This window comes from Hippoglossus stenolepis, chromosome 4 (genome assembly GCF_022539355.2).
Source record: "Hippoglossus stenolepis isolate QCI-W04-F060 chromosome 4, HSTE1.2, whole genome shotgun sequence".
NCBI lineage: Eukaryota > Metazoa > Chordata > Actinopteri > Pleuronectiformes > Pleuronectidae > Hippoglossus > Hippoglossus stenolepis.
Window position 1 is genome coordinate 9,850,877 of NC_061486.1, and position 19,050 is coordinate 9,869,926.

A 19,050-nucleotide genomic window follows, 5' to 3' on the forward strand; every position below is an offset into this window, starting at 1 on the left:
AAAACAGCAACCCAGCAAACCAGCACAGATAAACAACACATACAAGTAAATCCTTTGATGTGGAAAATGTGATAAAAAAACTTTGAATCACTAAAACCCTATTGATTTTGGGCCAAATCAAAAGATATTTGACTGGGATCAACAACCTTTAAAGTCTCTGCAGATGCGCATGCAACAAGTGTGCATACACAGGAATTCACAATGTGATGGAAGTTTGATACCTTCTATAATAAATCACGAAACAACACATGTCTGCATAAAAGCCACACAGACATACCTGCCTATGACGTGTGACTTTAAGGTTTAATTCTAACATTTGCTGTCACTTCAGTACAGACTGAGTCACTCAATGTCAAACATCCAATAGGTCAACACACAAGTGGCATTGGAATTCTTAGAACTGAAAATGATTTAATAATTTTAGCTTTTTCCTTTAGAGTAGGAATACAAACTTTATTTCCACAACTGATGTGTCATTAAACACAAAGTCACTTACCTCCTTCATCCTTTGGGAGCAGAGCTGGTTCTTTGGTAGATGATAGATGTTCACCAGGCAGGAGCAGGGTCACATGGTTTAGCATGGTTAGCATGCTTAAAGTTAGCCTGCACTGATTAAATGTGGATTAAAATAGGAGGAACAGGGTATAAATCACACCTCCTCCATGTTGGCAGATGGGACATGGGCCAAACAAAAGAGTCACAGTACACAAGATTTTTTTTTTTTCTCAAAGATGGTTTCTGCTTGACATTAGTTTGTATCACACTGATGTTTGCCCAAGTTTTCATTTTTCCAGTAAGTTTAGTTTTTAATTAGTTATTGATGCCATGTTAGCTGAGTGAAATGTCCTGATTGACAGCTGAGACTGACTCACGACTGGTCGAGCACTTGTATCACTGAGACCTCACTACCACGCTGACACTGGCTGCAACTGCACAAGATGGCAGCGTTTACATCCAGGGTATTTGGCTGGATTTCTGGAGAGTGGGAGGAAGTGAAGACGCGTTGCCCATCTTTAAACAAATTCTACAACAGAGGCACTCGGAATATTTACTTTTTGACAAAAGCAAGGAGAAAAATAGTTGTAAATAAAACAAATAATATTCATGATTTGATTTAATGTTAAAATGCTATCCAATGTTTTTCTCTGTCAGTCAGAGGCTCCTACAATAGTCCTCCACAATCGCACCCACCAATCCGTGAGTGCTTTCTAAACGCGTTGTCACTTTTAACCTTGAAAGGCCATTGCTGGAAAATTATGCTGTGCTACTTGGCTCCAGCTTTTGTCTAAAGTGAATTACAATAAGTGCATTAAAATTCCTCAGAAACGAGAGCTGGATATCATCAACATTTGGAACGGCGTTTCTCTTCAACTTAAAGTGTTCAGCGCTGCAGCACTAACGATTAGATGCTTTTATTTATTTGTTTTTATGTCGTAGAAATGAGACGTAAGTAAGCACCGGCGTGGCATGTCAAGATGTTGGCAGCGTGTAAACAGTTTATAAATTATGCAGCCAAAAGAGTTCAGCATTCAGGATACGTTGTACGATTTAACCCTCATTTGTTCCATTTAAAAGCTGTTCAATCAAATCTTTTTCTGCTATGTTTAATCGTCCTCTGACTTTCAGCTTGACAACCAGTTTCCACGGATGAATGTCACTCCATTGTTGGGACAGTGATGTGATTGATTGAAGTGTTGAACAGAAGAAAATTCCTTGTTAACGCCACTCAGAGATGATGGTGCAATGCTGCTGCAACCTTTTCTGTTTGTGTCATGCTGGGGGAACGGAACATGTACAGATTACGTTACAGCCAAACCAGTGCAACGTGTTGTCAAGTTCTGAAGCTATACAGTCAATTACCCAACAATGCTGAGAAAAGAGACCGTACATCAAACGTGGATGTGAGGAATACTGGGGGGAAATTAATTGCGGAGGTCAGACTCTCAGAATTCCCTGATGAAATACGTTGCTGTGGGGTTTGGTCCAAATATCTGACCCTCCCTGGGGAAGAATCACTGCACTGAAAGATAAAGCACACACATGCAGTTTGAAGCCAACAGAGATTCATATGCATGCACATGAAACATGGCGGGAGTGTCTCAAATCTCAGCAGATTGCCCCTGAGTTAGTTACCGTCTGTAAATATTCATAAGGCCCATCTATAAGCTCATTGCAACTATGGCACAGAGACGTGTAAATGTGTGATGGAGGGGAAAAGATATGGGGAGATAATGAACATTAGACAGTGTTAGAGAGATACAGAACAGAGGCTAAAATGGAGAAACAGAAGGTCATAGCATAAAAGGAGGAAAGACAAACATTGGTGAAGGTTCTCATGGGATCTTCAGGAGTTGTGTACATAGGCAACGGGACTTGCTTGACGTTCCTTGCTTTTGCTGTGAATACTGACCCTTTTCCACAAACCTCAGGATCTCAATGGGAAGATGTGATAAAAGTTCCTCACGTGTCTGGTCAGCCTTTGTTTTGCGAAATGTGCCCACCTAACTTTCTGGTTGAGTTGTTTCTGAGCCATATTCCAACCAAGGTGCATGTAATTGCAATGTAGAGAGCGGAATGAATACTTTTGTCCAGTAATCCTCACCCTTATGGGCTGCGTGTACCTATGATTGACATTGATTGGTTTGTAGACGGGCGTGTGTCTGATGTAAGTGCGTTGTCAATTATTGTATGATTATTGTAATCTCTAACTTTTTGATTGAAGTGCACAGGAAAAAAGTCAGCTTGACATATGAATGGGGATTCCGTTGCCACCCCGTATCATTATGGAATTACTACCAGCACAATGAATGTCCTCATCATTGAGCAGCAATCCTGTTAGCCACTTGTGCTTTTTCTCTTTAACTATGGTTTAATCCCGTGTCAACTTTCTGCAATTGGTCAGGAAGCCAGAAATATATCCCAAAAAGTTTAAAACCAAAGCAAAAAAACTGATGCCTGGTTCGCTTGATCTGGACTGAGACCACCTCTCTTGGTCGGGCTATTTTCTGACTGTTGGTCCGGACTGTGATCGGAGGCACGTCGAAGGTATGTGACAAATATCTCTAAAAGATCCACATCTGTTATTGGTAAATGCGCAGCGTTCAACTGCAGAAACACAACTCAGCTGTTGAGATCGAAAGTTGATCAGAACTGAATTAGCATAGCTAATGCTCATGCTGGTGCTAAAGGGGATCCTTGTGAAGAAAGAAATAGAAAGAAAAAGATGCATGGAAACTGTCGGGGGAGATTACGCAGCATTTACCAGGATCCCTGACTTTCTGTGTCAACAGGTTTGAATTTAAAGCCCATGTTGTGATAACACGTTGAAAGAGACTAAGTATCTGTGACCCGTGTTCACACTTTTCACTGCCTCAGAAATTTGCCTGGGAATATCAAACTGCTCCTCTAGCGTCTGTGTGAAACCCTCAAAAAAATCACCTGCAGCAGCCCTCAGGCAATATGAAACTGAAATTTTCTGTTTGATTAGAGGAACAAATGCCTCATGAAATGATATTGCCAATGGTGAATGTGAGTCCACAACGCACACTGTACATATTCATAAGGCAATGCTATTCATCAAATGAGGTGATTGGTATTTAATGATTTAGTACACGTCTTCATTTACTATTTCACAGTTCAAAGTCAGAATCTCTTTCCCCGGAGGCACACACTCCTCCTCAGCTTAAAGACGCAAAGTTCGGAGAGCAGATCCACCCAGAGGGCACGCTACAGGGAAATCCTGGTGGGCAGAGCAGATGATGTCCACTCTGTGCAGCATACACACTGTAATCCTCTGCTTGTCTTCCGTGTGTTCTTTTCCAGTGGTAATATACTTATTAAACTACCTTCAGCTCAGCCTTCGGAGAAAGATATCGTTCCTGTAAGAAAACAAGATGCTGACGCTCGTAAAAAAAGCGTCCTGCTGACAGTGTGGTGCAGCTTATTTTAGGTGAGGATGATTCTCATTTTCCGTCTGTATCGATCAGAAGCAATGTACATGCTGTACACTCTGCCTGCTACTCAATACACAGATCTCCTCTCAGCTCAGAGATATCACTTACATTGACCGGAGCAAATGTAAAAGATGGAGCGTTTTTCCTGATTTAAATCTAAATCTTTCTACTTAAATTATGTTAAATTGTCATACAATCGATTTTTTCTTACCCAAGCTAGGCCCAAAGGATCAACCCCTCTGCTTCAGTATCAGTTTAAACTTTGTCCCTCTTAAAAGCATAATAATGGTGACATGTATCTCTCCTTTAGCTAAAAATATGTCTGTCTCTAAGAGGCGCTGACCAGCTTAATGGACTAATTAACTCAAATCCCAGGAGCTCTGTAACAGCCGAGTGATATAAAAAAAGCACCTCGCACCACACTTTGCATTAGAGCTGATGACTTAGTATTTTTGTTGGTGTACAGTATAGTTTTCATGAATGTCCCTTTCGATACATGTACACCGTGCAAATCTCTGTCACACACGTGCCCCCCGACGCAAAGATTTCTTCATATTTCACGCCCTTTTCCCCTTCTTTCCTTTAGAGACAGTAATCCCCAGCTGCAGCACTAATAGCATTAGCGGAGCATATCCAATCCCCTTAGTACCCCGACAGGGAGCAGCGAGCTCAGACCTACGCTGAGACAGAGACACTCTGGGGGGGGGACTACGCTACCCATGCTGCCTCAGGAAATCCAAGCACATTACTCAGCTCGTTACTGATTCACGTAAACTGAAACAAAGATTAAATAGAGGAATAGATTGTCAATATTATCACAGAGACACTGAGACTCTTCATTCTGGTTTCTGGAAGGCAACAAAAGACAGGATGGATTTGAACATTTGAACAGAGCAGCTCTAAAACAAGTCTGTTACTCGGATGAGTAAAACCCATGAAACAATTTTACAGCTTCTCTAAATTTCTTAGGCAAACATATGCAGAACAACTGCAGCTCTTGCTTGCAGCAGAGTTTAATTTCTATTTTTTTCTTTCAAAGAAATGGCGAATGTTTTAGCATCTCTGTGCAAATGAGTGCTTACAATTTAGTGCAAATTGCACAGTTTAACATTGTCCTTCTTAATGAAACTGATATTGCTTCTCAGCTGGAGAGTTGTGCTCTCCAAGACGTGTATGAATTATTTCAGTGTGCATGTCGTCACACGTTGAAATATAACTATTACAGCAATTTGGATTCTTTTTGTTTTGTCTGTTAAATTGGTAAATTGCCTCTCAGGTGAAATCCTATAACAAATCAGAGGTTTCTTACATCTAACGTCAAACCAAGGTCCAAGCTTTATATTCATGACACATTCATAGAGCTTGACCACAACAGAACATGAAGGAACCTGGCCGAGTAAATAATGAAGAAAGACATAGAGCTGTCTCTCATGTGGAGAGATGGGCCAAAGTTGTCGACTTTAAATGTAAATTAACTGCCTGGAAAACAGGTACGTCAATACTGGAATTAATCACATTACAGTATTAATACATTAGAAATGATGTAAAGTCAATAATAGACGGAATAAAATTCAATACATATTTGAAATTATGTCGTAAGAAATACATGAGGCACAAAGCACAGCACATATTCACGATCTAAACAAGAGCAAGAGCATCTGCAACATGGTGTCAGCAAGTAATGGAATGACACTGAGAGAGATCCAGACTGCAACCTCAGAGGACGGTGGCCCCTTTCATCATATTAACTCTGCAGGCATCACTATTACAGAAAAGGGTTGAATCAGATGACCATGACACAGCTCTAAAAGCTGCCATTTGAAAGAAACAGGCAGAGTGAAGGAGCTGGTGTGTACAGGTGAAGCAGTGATGTGCACATCATTGGCTACAGTCCTTTGTTATGGCCAATATATGCCTATTGAAATTGCAGAGAAGGACACAGAACATTTCTACTTTGCTGTAGCTGATGATATACACATCGGCTGTATATACAAATGGACGGCAAGTCTCTATTTTTCTCCTACTACCCAAAATTGAAGCTAAAAAATCCCAGACACAAAAAACATAATTTAGCACATTTGGAAACAATGTCCTTGCAGTAGCGATCTTTAGAGATGTCCCACTGATACACTCACCCGATAAAACGTCTTAGCTGTCAATCATGACATTTACCCCCATTTTAATAGCAGCAAATAACTAATCAAAAGCAAAGGCATTGGACAAATGAACATACATTGGACATACATCAGTCTTTGAGAAAAAACAATTTAACATGTACTTTTTAGTTTGGACCGTGTCCCATCCACTAACATGGGGGAGGATTCATAACAAGATGCTTGGGTTTTACATTTAGGGAGATGTCATGTTGTCCATCCTGACACACAGTCCACAGCAAAGTCAGTTTCATATGTTGTAAGAATAATGAAGCTGAAGGGAAATCCTTGACACCCTTGTGTTTGTGGATGAGGCTGGTTTCAGTCCGGCCAAATGCGGGAGACGAGGCCAAAACGTTATACACCACTGAGCCATGTTGGATCTGCAGGGCCCATATCTGTGCTGCAGTATCTGAGGATGGTGTGAGTGTACACATATTCCAAAATTGGCCCTTACATCATCCAGAGACTCCTGACGTTCTTGGAACGCTCTGCAGAGATCCTATTCCTGCGAATGAGAGAGGCTCAGTGGGGCGTGACGTGCCAAATTTTGTAATTGTCTGGGATAATGTGAGCTTCCACCATGCAAATGTCATCAAGGAATGGGTTGCTGTCCACAGAGGGATACTGACGGTGTTCCTTCCACCATGTGCTCCGTTCCTGAATCCAATTCATATGGAGAAGGAAGGTGCACAATCGGCTGAATGTGTCTGCTCGCTTCAATTGATGCTGCTTGTGATGACATGACAGCAGAACATTGCAGTGGATGCTGCATGCAAGAAGAGGTTTCCCCTGTTGTTTTGAAAAGGTAAAACTTCAGAAGTGATGTTGACGAAAATCTGAGGCCGGACAGACCAGCAGGAGCTTTTACTGCGCTACTGTCTTAAGAGTTTAAGTGTGAAACGGGGAGTAAAGGTGGGGGAGACATGCAGCAAATGAGGGCAGGGTCGAACCAGCTCCTGCAGCAGGAGGACTCAAGCCTCCGAACAAACAGCAGCACATTATTTTACATTTTTTGTATGGAGGTATTTTTGTATTCATTTTTTTGTTCACTGGGGTGTGAAACAGTCACTTTGCATAAATAGTATAAAAACAAAATGAAAATGCTCATAGACATGTGAGCAGAATGAGGATTGTAAAAAATCTTGCTCTGCTGAAATCTGCATCTTAGTATTCGGTTTGATACACAAACATAATATTCTGGTACCGTATCAGCATCAATGACAATTTAGAATAAGCCTATAAATGTGGATATAAGGAACAATTCCAGGGTCCAGTGGCATCGTGAATAACATCTAAATGTTTGATCCCCATTGGTTACACAATATATGCCGAAATAACTTTTCATTTTGAGGGCATTGGCTTTTATGACTTAGCTTTTACATAACTTTATTTTGAAGCATGTATTGGATGTGCTGTGTGAGTTATGACCTTCTGCAGGTGAGCTATGGCGCTACGGTGAGTTATGTGCTATGGGCTGTACCATATAAGCTGTTATGATGAATTCACCTGAAGATTTTGAGAATGTTTCTAGAAACTGTGACGTGATGTTTCAGACTGGAATTTACAACAGGATTCTGGTGTGTTCAGAATTGGCTGCATGGCCCCTGAATTATTCATTTACACTCAGAGCGGACTGGCATTTGTTGTTTGCTTATGCAAAAGCAATTTATGTACATGTCTATTCGTATGTACTTGTCCATATGAAGTGTATGTTTTTATGCATATACTGCATGTGTCTCTATTTATGTGTGGCTATGCACATGTTTCATGTTTTTGAAATGTACAAGAGAGAAAAACTATAGATAGAGAGATGTATGGAAAGAGAGAAAGATAGATAGATAGATAGATAGATAGATAGATAGATAGAGAGAGAGAGAAGAGAGAGAGAGAGAGAGAGAGAGAGAGAGAGAGAGAGAGAGAGCGAGAGAGAGAGAGAGAGAGGTAGGTAGGTAGGTAGGTAGGTAGGTAGGTAGGTAGGTGGGTAGATAGATAGATAGATAGATAGAGAGAGAGAGAGAGAGAGAGAGAGAGAGAGAGAGAGAGAGAGAGAGAGAGAGAGAGAGAGAGAGAGAGAGATATAGATAGATAGATAGATAGATAGATAGATAGATTTTAAGGATATGTTGCAGTTGGTCCATTATCGACACACTGCAAACAAACCTTGTTTCCAAACACAGCCTTCTAAGGCAGAACAACACAGAGCCAACCAGAAAAGGACTTGTCTCCCTCCCTCCCTCCCTCCCTCCCAGCCGCCGTTCACCAGCCCGCCAACCACTCGTCTCCCTGACTCCGGCTCCCTCGTTCAACCACTACCCATTGCTCACAGTGAGTCACTGACTTGAAAACAGGCTGCAGTCTGCCACAGCATCAGCTTATAAGTAATCACCCCACTATGCATAGTCAATATTGTGTTGTTTTTTTCTCTTCTATTTCTTTTTCTGAGGGAGACACAGAAAATGATGTCGACATATGAAGGGAAAGGAAAAAAGCCGGCAGTTGTGTGTCAGGCCAGAATGAGCTGTAACCTAATGAGTGTAGATGAAAGCTGACTGTCTGAGCTAACTCAATTCTTTGCTCTGCTAGTCACAGTTCTTAGCTTAATGATGTTTGCTCCAGACGACCGATGCCACAGCCAACGCTGGATTGCCTCTTTGTGGTCATGTGTTTTCCTGTGTAGAAAGTTGAACTCGGCTCAGGCCGCGCACACACACGGCATTACGTCAGCCGCCCTGCAGCAGCACACATCCGTTCGAGACGTGTTTACAGTGTCTAAACCATCGGCATGCCTCTCGATCCCTGCTCGTATAAACACAGAAGGTGGCTGACCATGTGCGCACTTGTGTGTTTACACGGAACAGATAAAGAAATATGGCCAAAGCAGGAGGTGGTTAAATACAGCACAGGAATAAAAACAGCACCAGAGCGAGGGTGTTCCAGGGAGGTCTCGGAGTCTGAGATTTTGAGGGCCAAGGTGAGGACTCTCGCTCAGAAACGCTGTTAAGCTGTTTGTAGAGCCGAGCAGGCCAATGAAAACGCTTAAGAGCTGGAGCTCTGCCAAAGAAGTGCGGAGTGCATTAGAATGAAAGAAAAGAATGGTATCCATAAAGAGAAATCCAGAGAGGAGAGTTTTAAATTCCCAGAAAGATCAAACCTCTAACTTCATGAAATATACGAAACTGGATGGAAAATCCTTCTTGCTCTACTGCACCATTACGACCAATCCTCATCTTCCCTGCACAACATTCATCCTCTTTGTCAGATGCCACCCATTACCATCCCATCTGTGTCACACATCACTGTCCTTCATTGTGGTTCTCTGAACGATTTTTAGGATCCAAAAAGAACAATTTTGCAGTTACTCAAACATTTAGTTTCCCTCTAAAAAAGATCAATTTATAGCAACTGAGTTAATTTTATATATGTCTGAGGAAATGTGACACATGTTTATGTATATACTGTATATATATTTATAGAGAAAGAGAGAGAAGGTAATGCAGGAGACAGAAGGAGATATAATCACTGTGGTGGCATCAGGGTGTTGATGGACAACAGCTAATTTGACAGCAAGTGTTAACGACAGAGGTTTGAAGTAATTATGCAGCAGACAACACAGACAGTCGGCTCTACAACCAGCACCTGTTTGAGGTCGTTCCTGTTCATGCTAATGTTGCGCGCTAACAAGCTCATAGTGAGCACTGAACTGAGGCTGATGGGAACGTCTTTAGTTTTGCAGCAAATTCAGATGAGATGAATTCATATATTTTCCTGATGATGGAGCAAAAACAGAAAGTCAGAGAATACGTTGTTACAACTGATCCTGAGAGGGACTTTTCAACAGTGGAGATATTTCAGTTTGGACCGTGGACTGTAAATAAAGATGGACGTGGCCGTTTCCATTTCCTCCCACTGTCAAAAAATGTAGCAAAAAATATTCAGATGCAAACAACACCATCTTGCACATCGCAAGCCAGAGTCCTGCCGATAGTCTGTCTCACTTGTCAGTCATGATGTCTAACCTCATTTTTATTTAATCAAATAAACGATTAACGTAGACAACACACAGAAATCATGAGAACTTTTTTTCGTTTTGTCCATGTCTCATCCATTAACATGGAGGTGGAATTTTTGACCTACATTGCAGCCAGCCAGTGGGGGATGATCCAAACGCTTTGGCTTCTCTTTCGGGGAGCTGTAATGAAGTCCTCTTAAAAACAGTCTGTGGTCTGTGGGCCGTCATCCCAATGGCTTACAGCTATATCCCCAAATGTAGCTAAAAATGTGAAAATATGATCATTTAAAGTCGAGGTATTAAGTCGGGGAGGCTTTTATGACAAGAAGGCGGTACTTTGAATCACAAAGGAAACGAGAAAGTGCTACACGAGGAGATTGTTGAGACTCTATGAGGCTTCATTTTAGATTTATCTCCATCTGAGCAAAAATCCAATTTAGATACACCCCTCCCTGACCGCATCCCCGTGCCGGCTCCCTCTTCACAGCTCAACGTAACTCAAGGACAGTGAGTCAGCCAGGCAATATGAGCCTAATCTAATCCGCGGTGCTGAAATCGGAGCCGCCATGAGACAAGCAAAGAGCTGTGATGTCACAGGGCGAGACCTCCGCCCCGTCTACCTGCTGAGAGAGGCGATGAGAGAGGCAGCAGGAGTGGAAACAGAAGATATGGAGAGACTCGTTCTGACACTGACGTTTTTTTCCCTCGTCTGCTGTGTGCAGCAGAGCACGAAGTGGAGACATTAGTATCGTGCCACTCATATTGGCCACAGGGCGAAAAGTGAGGGGAGAGCCACTGGCTGATGAGGGAAGACAGAGACGGTAAAGATGGAGGGATCAGAATCTTTATGGGGGTGTGAATCATGGATCAGGTCTTTGGAGGACAATAACGTCCCCCACATACACAAACATAAGCTGCTTTCAGACATGCACTGAAATCAGGACGTCCTCTGGACATTTTTCAGAGGGGCTGTACGTATGAACGCAAAATGAGAGCATCCAGACTTTCAGCAAACTTTCTCGAGTGAATTTACTTGTCCCCTGGTAAAAATTTAGCAGAAAGTCCGGAGGGGTCGATGTCCTCCACGGGATTTACCATGAGCGAGTGGGGGGATGATTGCGATTCTAGGACGCGACAGAAACAAACAGGAAAAAGACGTAAAGAAATCAAATGTCTCCGGGTGAAAAGACACGTACACGTAGAAGACACCTACGAGATTTCAAAAGAGCTTTTAGTGATACGGGCCGAACCAGAGTTGATGTGCTGTAAACAAAATACGTGATCTCTATGCCACCCTTCCCCGGAACACTTCGGATAAATCTGTGTTGTTGTGAATGCATCTGAGCAGAGAATCTCCTGCTGCGTTGTTCATGTGCGAAAGGTTTAATGCCGCAGAAAGGCCGGACCCAATTCTCCGGACATCCTCCAGGGCGTCATGTCTAAAAAACGGCGATAGTCTAACATAAACCTAAATAGACCCATTTTACAGATGTTTCCATAAGAGGGAATAAACAAGGATGAAGCGCAAACATTTCAAATCTAAGTGTTGCAGCGACTCCGGTCTTGTGAGCACCTCCAAACATGGTTTCGCTCTATTTCCTCTCTTTATTTTCTTAAAACCAAACTGAGACTCAGACAAATTCCTGCGGGTCTGTTATTTAGGAGAACTGTTGACCACTTCGACAATGGCTGGCAGAGCGAGTCCCGCCATTCGGTGCCAACGCATACAAGCCAGGAAGTCAAAAGACCCCACAGAGAATATTCACCAGCACTTCTCCACCGCCGGGACCTCATATAGAGAGAGATCCTGTATTTAGAATCCGAGCAGTCAGAGGTTGGTTGTACTTCATAATCTTACTATTCATCTGGCCAAATTCACAGGGAAATAAATCCAGATTATGTCACCGCTCAGTGCGTTGCTTTCCTCCAAGCGTCCATCACAAACTCTCTGTTCTCGAGCGTGGAGACGGATTTCAGCGACGTCCCTCCTCGCCGCTACGAGATTCCCCCGACACCGCGTGACACCAATTAGCAGGCTGTGGATATGACAAGCCATTGGTCCAAACACTGCAACTGACTAAATAAAACCCTCTCGCTGTGTTCCTTTGTGTATGATAATGCTGCGAGAAGCGAGGGAGCAAAAACTGAGACGAGTCGAGGGGACGACGGGGGAGATGAGGGGACGATTCCCCTGACATGAAGGGAAATGAGTTGAAGCTGAACTGGAGTGAAGAAAGGCTGATGTCAGTGGTGCAAAGGGAAGTTTTCTGTCGTCAGCCCACACTCGGCTGTCGGCTGACAAAGCTGCCAACTCGGATCCCTCACAGAAAAGGAGTGACAGGCGCACAGGTATGAGTTTAGAGCGCCTGGAAATCTAAGATATGTAGGGTCTCCTCTCCCTCGCTCGCTGATCAGAGAATATCCAGCATCCTAAAATCAACACAGAGGCTTAAAAAGACCCCGACTGTCTCTACTTAGGATGTTAAACCATTACAATGTGTTTTACATAATATAACATGTACGACTCCCAGGTTCCCCCAGCGGCAGCAGCAGCAGCCGCATGATGTCATCGAGTCGAGACACAGAACAGGAGGGTCATTATTTTCTGTGCGGTGCCGTAATGTTCACATCTGTAAAACCTGGTGATGCCAGAAGTTAAACAAGAGAAGTCTCTGAATAGCCCCCGGGGTGTGTGTGTGTGTGTGTGTGTGTGTGTGTGTGTGTGTGTGTGTGTGTGTGTGTGTGTGTGTGTGTGTGTGTGTGTGTGTGTAAGCTGCAAGTACACAAGTGTGCGTGTGTGTGTTGAGCGTGTGTTCATATACTTGGAAAACAATTTCTCCGCAGAAAACCTACAAATGCCACCTGCCGACATGAATGATTGTGATTCACGTGAACTCAGCCTGACAAGGGACGCGAAAGGCAAATCACACACAGATGCTGCTGTTCGGAGTGCACCCCCCCCCCCTCCTGTGTCACAGCAGCTGCCAGTTTAACGCAGGAAACAAGTTTCATCGCTTGTGAGGCAAAAATCTACAAAGGCTCACTCAACTACCGTTTAGGAAAATTAAAAGCAAACAGCTGCTTATTGCGTCTCTGACAGTTTGCGATATTAAAACGCATGCATACACGAGCACCATGTTAAAATCTGCTGTGGGCCAAAAACACAGCATTAGAGCAGAGATTGTTTTGTTGGAGCTTCGTGATGGAAACTATGTGGATACAGCCACAGCTTGACATTAGCTCTGCTTGACTGACCCTGAGAGGGCTGAAGACTGAGGTGAAACGATGGCCAGGTGAGATATTGGCCCCGGCAGAGGCCGCAGGAAGCCCGAGCTCGGCAACGTGTCCAGTGACTAGAGTAGCGATTAGCTGACGGTTAGCTGACCTGACGTTGTTTTGGAATTTATACATCCCAGAAGACAGCAGATGCAATCAGATCAGTAACGCTGAGATAGCCTGACGCGGCATACACCACCCGCATGTGTAAAACAAGCCTCCGGAGCTGCCGTGACTAAAAATGAAATCGAACCCGAGCAGGAGAACAGAATACGGCCGAAACAAATCAGAAAGAAACTTGTTTAATCAGAGGTGGGGGGTGCAGGTCCCAGACCTCCTACAAGAGTTCACATCGTGTAGAACATGGTGCTCCTGACATTTTCTATCCAAACGACCCCTGACACGACTCAGTGTCGACACCGTGTCAGTTTTCAGGTTTTAACCTTTTAAAAGCTGCAATAGAAACGATCCGTCGCTGCCTATATGCTGGTATTTTAGTTCAGTGTGATCAAACGCTTCAAATAAAAGGTTCTCTCAGTCAATATACCATAATAAATTATAAATTAATAAATTGTACTCTTGTACTCATTTCTGCTTCATAAACATATTGATGCCAAAAATAATAAATCTAATCTAATATACAATTGTACAACAAACAACAACAACTAAAAACTGTGCAAGGACATATCATGTAAGAGCCAGAATAATAATGCAGAATAAAAGGGAGTTGAATATTGCACCTGCCCTAAAAACACTTAAAAAGATAAAACACTAAAAAGGATATAACTCAAATATAGAGAAAATATTTGCTGGGGCTTAATGATATGGCCAAAAATCACAAAAAAAATAGAAACATGTAACTGTGACGACCCCGTCCACACTGAACTCTCTTGTTTTTCACTCATTGTCATTGTTCATGTTCATTGTTCATGGACTCCAGCTTCACTTCCTCCCATAGTTCAGTCACCTGCAGCTCGTCACCAATCACTCACTCAGTCCATATAGACCTGCTCACACACACTTCCTGCCACATGGTCTATGTGCGCCACGTCGTGCTGTGTTGAACTGTGTCGCTGTCTTTTTCTTCTCTTTGCTTGTTTTGGGATTTTGGGATTTTCTTGCCTGTAACCTTTGCTTCTCTGCCTGCATTAAAACTCACACTGTTGATTTGAACGTCAATTTTTCCCTGATTCCTGCACGCGAGTATCAGTCGGTATCAATAAGGGACGGTTGAGGTTTTAAACTCTTCTTTAGGACAAGAGACTTACAAACACTTTAAAACATTTTACTAATCTGTGGGTTATGTGTTAAACCTCCTCACTACAATGCATAAGCAAAAGCAAAAATAATGAATGCTCTGTTGTATTTTATTTTATGTACATTTAATCAGGATCATGCAAACAAGAATCTGTGTTTTCAGAGTTTGTTTATTTTCTCTTGCACGTGACAAGTGACCAGAGCTGCAGTTGGAAGTAGGAAGGCAGGAGGGGAAAACAGAATGAAGTGATTAATGTAGAAGATTTCTGAATTTTTCATTCACTTTCATAATGACGGGGCTACAAGGTAATCTGAGCCACTGTAACTTACATTACATCTGAATCAGGGTTTGAGGGGAAAAAGAGAAATATCCTAAAAGTGTCATTTTAGCCTGGGAATTACTTCCTTCATTAGAGTTGAGTTTTATTTCCTCTCTGCTGCAGTCGGTGGGGAATCGGAAGGGAGATTTAATTTGACAGTATCCCTGACACAGATAAAACAGCATGAGCCTAACTGCTTCTCTCACTGAAGTAAAACTGTAAATTGGCCCCCCCCAAAAAAGGCAGTAGCTTTATATTTTCACAGTTAATGATCATGTTTCACAGAGACGGACTCTACACACGAAATGTGAAAACGAGGACCCTTAAGGACATTTTTTAAATGTTGGCATAACCGCAGCCCGGCGTTTGGGCTCAAGAAAAAAAGTGGCTGAAAGCGGGCGCAACTCTCGGCCCCGCCCTCGTCTGACCCTGCTGCTTCATACAAACACGGCTAAATTATTGAAGCATCCAGATGCTGGAATTTGATGATCGGAGGGAAAATAAAGGAGACGAGGGCTTAAAAAGAATCGGAGAGATGGTTGAAATGATGATGATGATGATGATGATGATGAAGGAAGGCCCCAGGGGGAGACTCTGAGGAGAGGGGTCATGTAGAGAGCGTTAGAGAAAACAGAGGCCAGATGACTCACTGGTGCACTTATACAACTTTTAGATAGAAACTCACACACGAATGTGGTTAAAAGATGCTGCGTCTCCATCAAATGTCTGACTTTCACTCCCTTTGTTTCTTGTGATACAAACTGAAACGGCCAAAAGTCCTTGTGCTACATCAGGTCCAATTAGGAGACTGTCAGATGTGAATCATGTTGATAACTCGTGCAGAGCTGTAGTGATGAAGCCTTAAGTGTGTCACCTTGCAGAAGTGGGACAGTGTGAGCTACAGGGGCTGATGGGAACATTCACTTGGGCCCTAATGAAACACACACTCCCTCACGCATGTTAACACAGAAAACAATCAGATTTTATATGCAGAATAGATGTTGTGATGTGACGCTGTTTCTTTTTGATCAGTTGTGTGTGTGTGTCTTAATTTTTGTGTCGACACAGTGGGAACATTTCTACATTGTGAGGACATTTGTTTCTGGTCCCCGTGACATTCAAAGGACGTTTTAGGGTCCGGACTTAATGTTAAAGATAAATGTCAAGGTCATACATTTAGCTGTGATCTTTATGCTGAGGTTGAGAGGATCATTCTGTTGTAAGATGGTCGAGTGGGAGGAATGAGCTTGAGTCCAACTAGCAGATTCAGTGGCTCAGGCGCTGTATGTATGTCACAGCGCCTTCCTTAGGTCGGAGGTTCGATACCTGGCCTCTGCGTGTCTGACACCAAACCCCAAACTGACTCAGAAGGGCTCTGTGTGACCTGCAGATATGGCAGCAAGTGCACACGCCATCATCAAGTTATGAATGCACAGTGACGTTTGCACAGATCCACCCTCACCAGTCCATCACATGGTTTATTGTCCACATCCTGTCCTCGTAACTGGCAACAAAGTGGACGTGCTTGTATGTCCGATTGATGCATAACTTCAATAGTTCATTCCATTTTTATCTCCTTTTTAATTGTTTTCTACTTTGTTGCTGCCTAATTCTAACAATGGAATTTCTCAATATCATAATGGACTTTTGGAGTCTTGGACATCTATAGGTGCATTAGGCCAATGATGCCCTCTACTGGATTAACCCTGTACCACATTATGTCTGCTATATGGCCTGACCTAATGTTACAGGCACTGGCTTAAATAAATGTGTTACTGATATATAAAATTTGTACTTTATATACAATTTACTTCAGCTGGAAAACAAGTTCTTATTTTCAAATGGGTTTAGCTCATTTCATAGTTTATGGTTAACAATTTAAATGCCTCCATTCAGACTCCACACACACACACACACACACACACACACACACACACACACTGCTGTGTTTTATAACCACAGTTTGCTCTGAGCTGTATTTGTTGCGGTGGTAACTACAGTTATTTGACTGTAGTTTTTTAGCAGCACTTTCTACAGTGAATACTCTGATACTCTGTTTGCTGGAGTCTGCCACTAGAGGGCACTCTCACTATATATAATGTCAAATTAAACACTTTCATAGTACTATGTTAAAGGTTATAAAGAGCTTATCATATATAGAATTACATCATTTCTTATGATCATCTCAGTCATCACCTTCTCTTCCTGTCTGGAGGAGACAATGTAATTTAAAGATAAAGTACATTGAGAGTGATGAGCATCATATATATCAGCCATGAACGTAAATATTAAAGAGGAAATCAAAATTTTTGTTTCAATGATTTGATGTATAAGACACAAACTTATGTTATACATTTGTGTCCTTGAGATGCATTTTTCAAGCACCTCTCAGAAGTGTTATCCTGCCTGTCCTAACCCCAGGATCCCTGCTGCATGACTCCACAGAAGACGTAGCCAAGAGCGCACTGCCTGACGGTCTGAGAATTTCTTCTTGTTGACATTGGATGGACATTTGTTTTGTGTAACCTGTAGCAAGGCCATTTAAATTTAATTCAGAGATGATCACACATCCTTTATAATTTAAACAAACAGAGGAAACTGTAACGTAAGCTAACCCGAGTCGTTATTTAAATAGAAGAAAGTCATTGCCCCACTTTTGCCCCCCCCCCCACACACACACTAAAACAAAGCCCCACACTACTAAAGCGCAGGAATGCTGAAAGATTACTCTTGATCCCACAGTAATGTAAACAAACAAACCCCTGTCAGTCCGGGCTGGGTTTCTTGAGGACATACCCGGTCTGTTATACCTACTCTCTCTGCAGGGCCAGGTAAAAAAGAGAAGAAGAAGAAGAAGAAAAAACACACTCTGTCTCACATGTCTCTCAGCAGCAGGTCATGTGCTTTCTAAGGGTAGGGCCAACATTGTAAGCTTTGTTGCCAAAATATACTGTAGGCGCCCTATCAGAGTCAACAACATCACGACCACAGTGTGTTGTGCAACCGCAGGATGGGCGTCGGACGCAACGGATTGATCTTTTAAAAGTCAACACTGCGGTGTTGTTCAGTTATCTGCTTATTTTCCATAGCAAAATGGATTACAGTCATATTGACATTACTTTCACGTGGATAAAGTTTATCAAATTACAAACAGGAACACCTAAATGCATCTCTTTACAGAGAGAATTGAGCTCAATATTAAACTCAGAAGGGTTCAAATGGCTTATAGGTAATAATTTTCATTGTATATATTCTGACTGTATGTATTAAATCTTTTGTATTTTGCACGTTTACCTGTCTATAGACATCAGAAAAAGTAAAGATAGATTATATGTAATCTATCTTTACTTTTTTTTTAATTTCCCCGTAGAGGAACTAGTTAAGGATTATCTTAACTTATTTTAAATTAAAGAGGCCTATTACTTGTCAACACATTAACAGGTAAATCTAATATATTAGGCTTATAAGCCAGTTTAGGTCTGTAACTGGCGCAATAACTCATGAAGAAAAAGTTGTGCTTGCATCATGTTTCACTTCCTCTCAATACATTCTCCAATGATTAATGATGAAGTAAAAAGTTCCATTTATTCTCTTTACAGATAAACAATTTATTATCACTGGAATTTGCACATCAACAAACATAAGCCCTAACATACTTTATTACATGAACTTAATTCAAAGATCTTAAAAAATACACTTAAATACACTTTTTATCCACTTACCCACATCTACGAGATAACTTTATTAAAAAGGTTGTATCTTGATTTTAAAATGAGGTGATTCTCTGTGGAGATACATTTTGTTATATATTGTTTAAATAATTTCATAGGCCACATCCAAACCTTCCTGGATATAAAATGACTCACTACATTTGAATGATATCACGGAACCTTTGAATGCTTATAAATAAATAATAAGATTGGTTTGTGACTTTAAGTAAAGCAGCTATTGTCGATCATGTCATACTTCATATGTCACACTGCAGCCATGAACCTGTTTTGGAAATCCTTTCTTTTAGATCTCAGGAGTTTGAGGACGGTAAAAATGTAATTCCCCAATGACTGTACATCTAGAGTCTT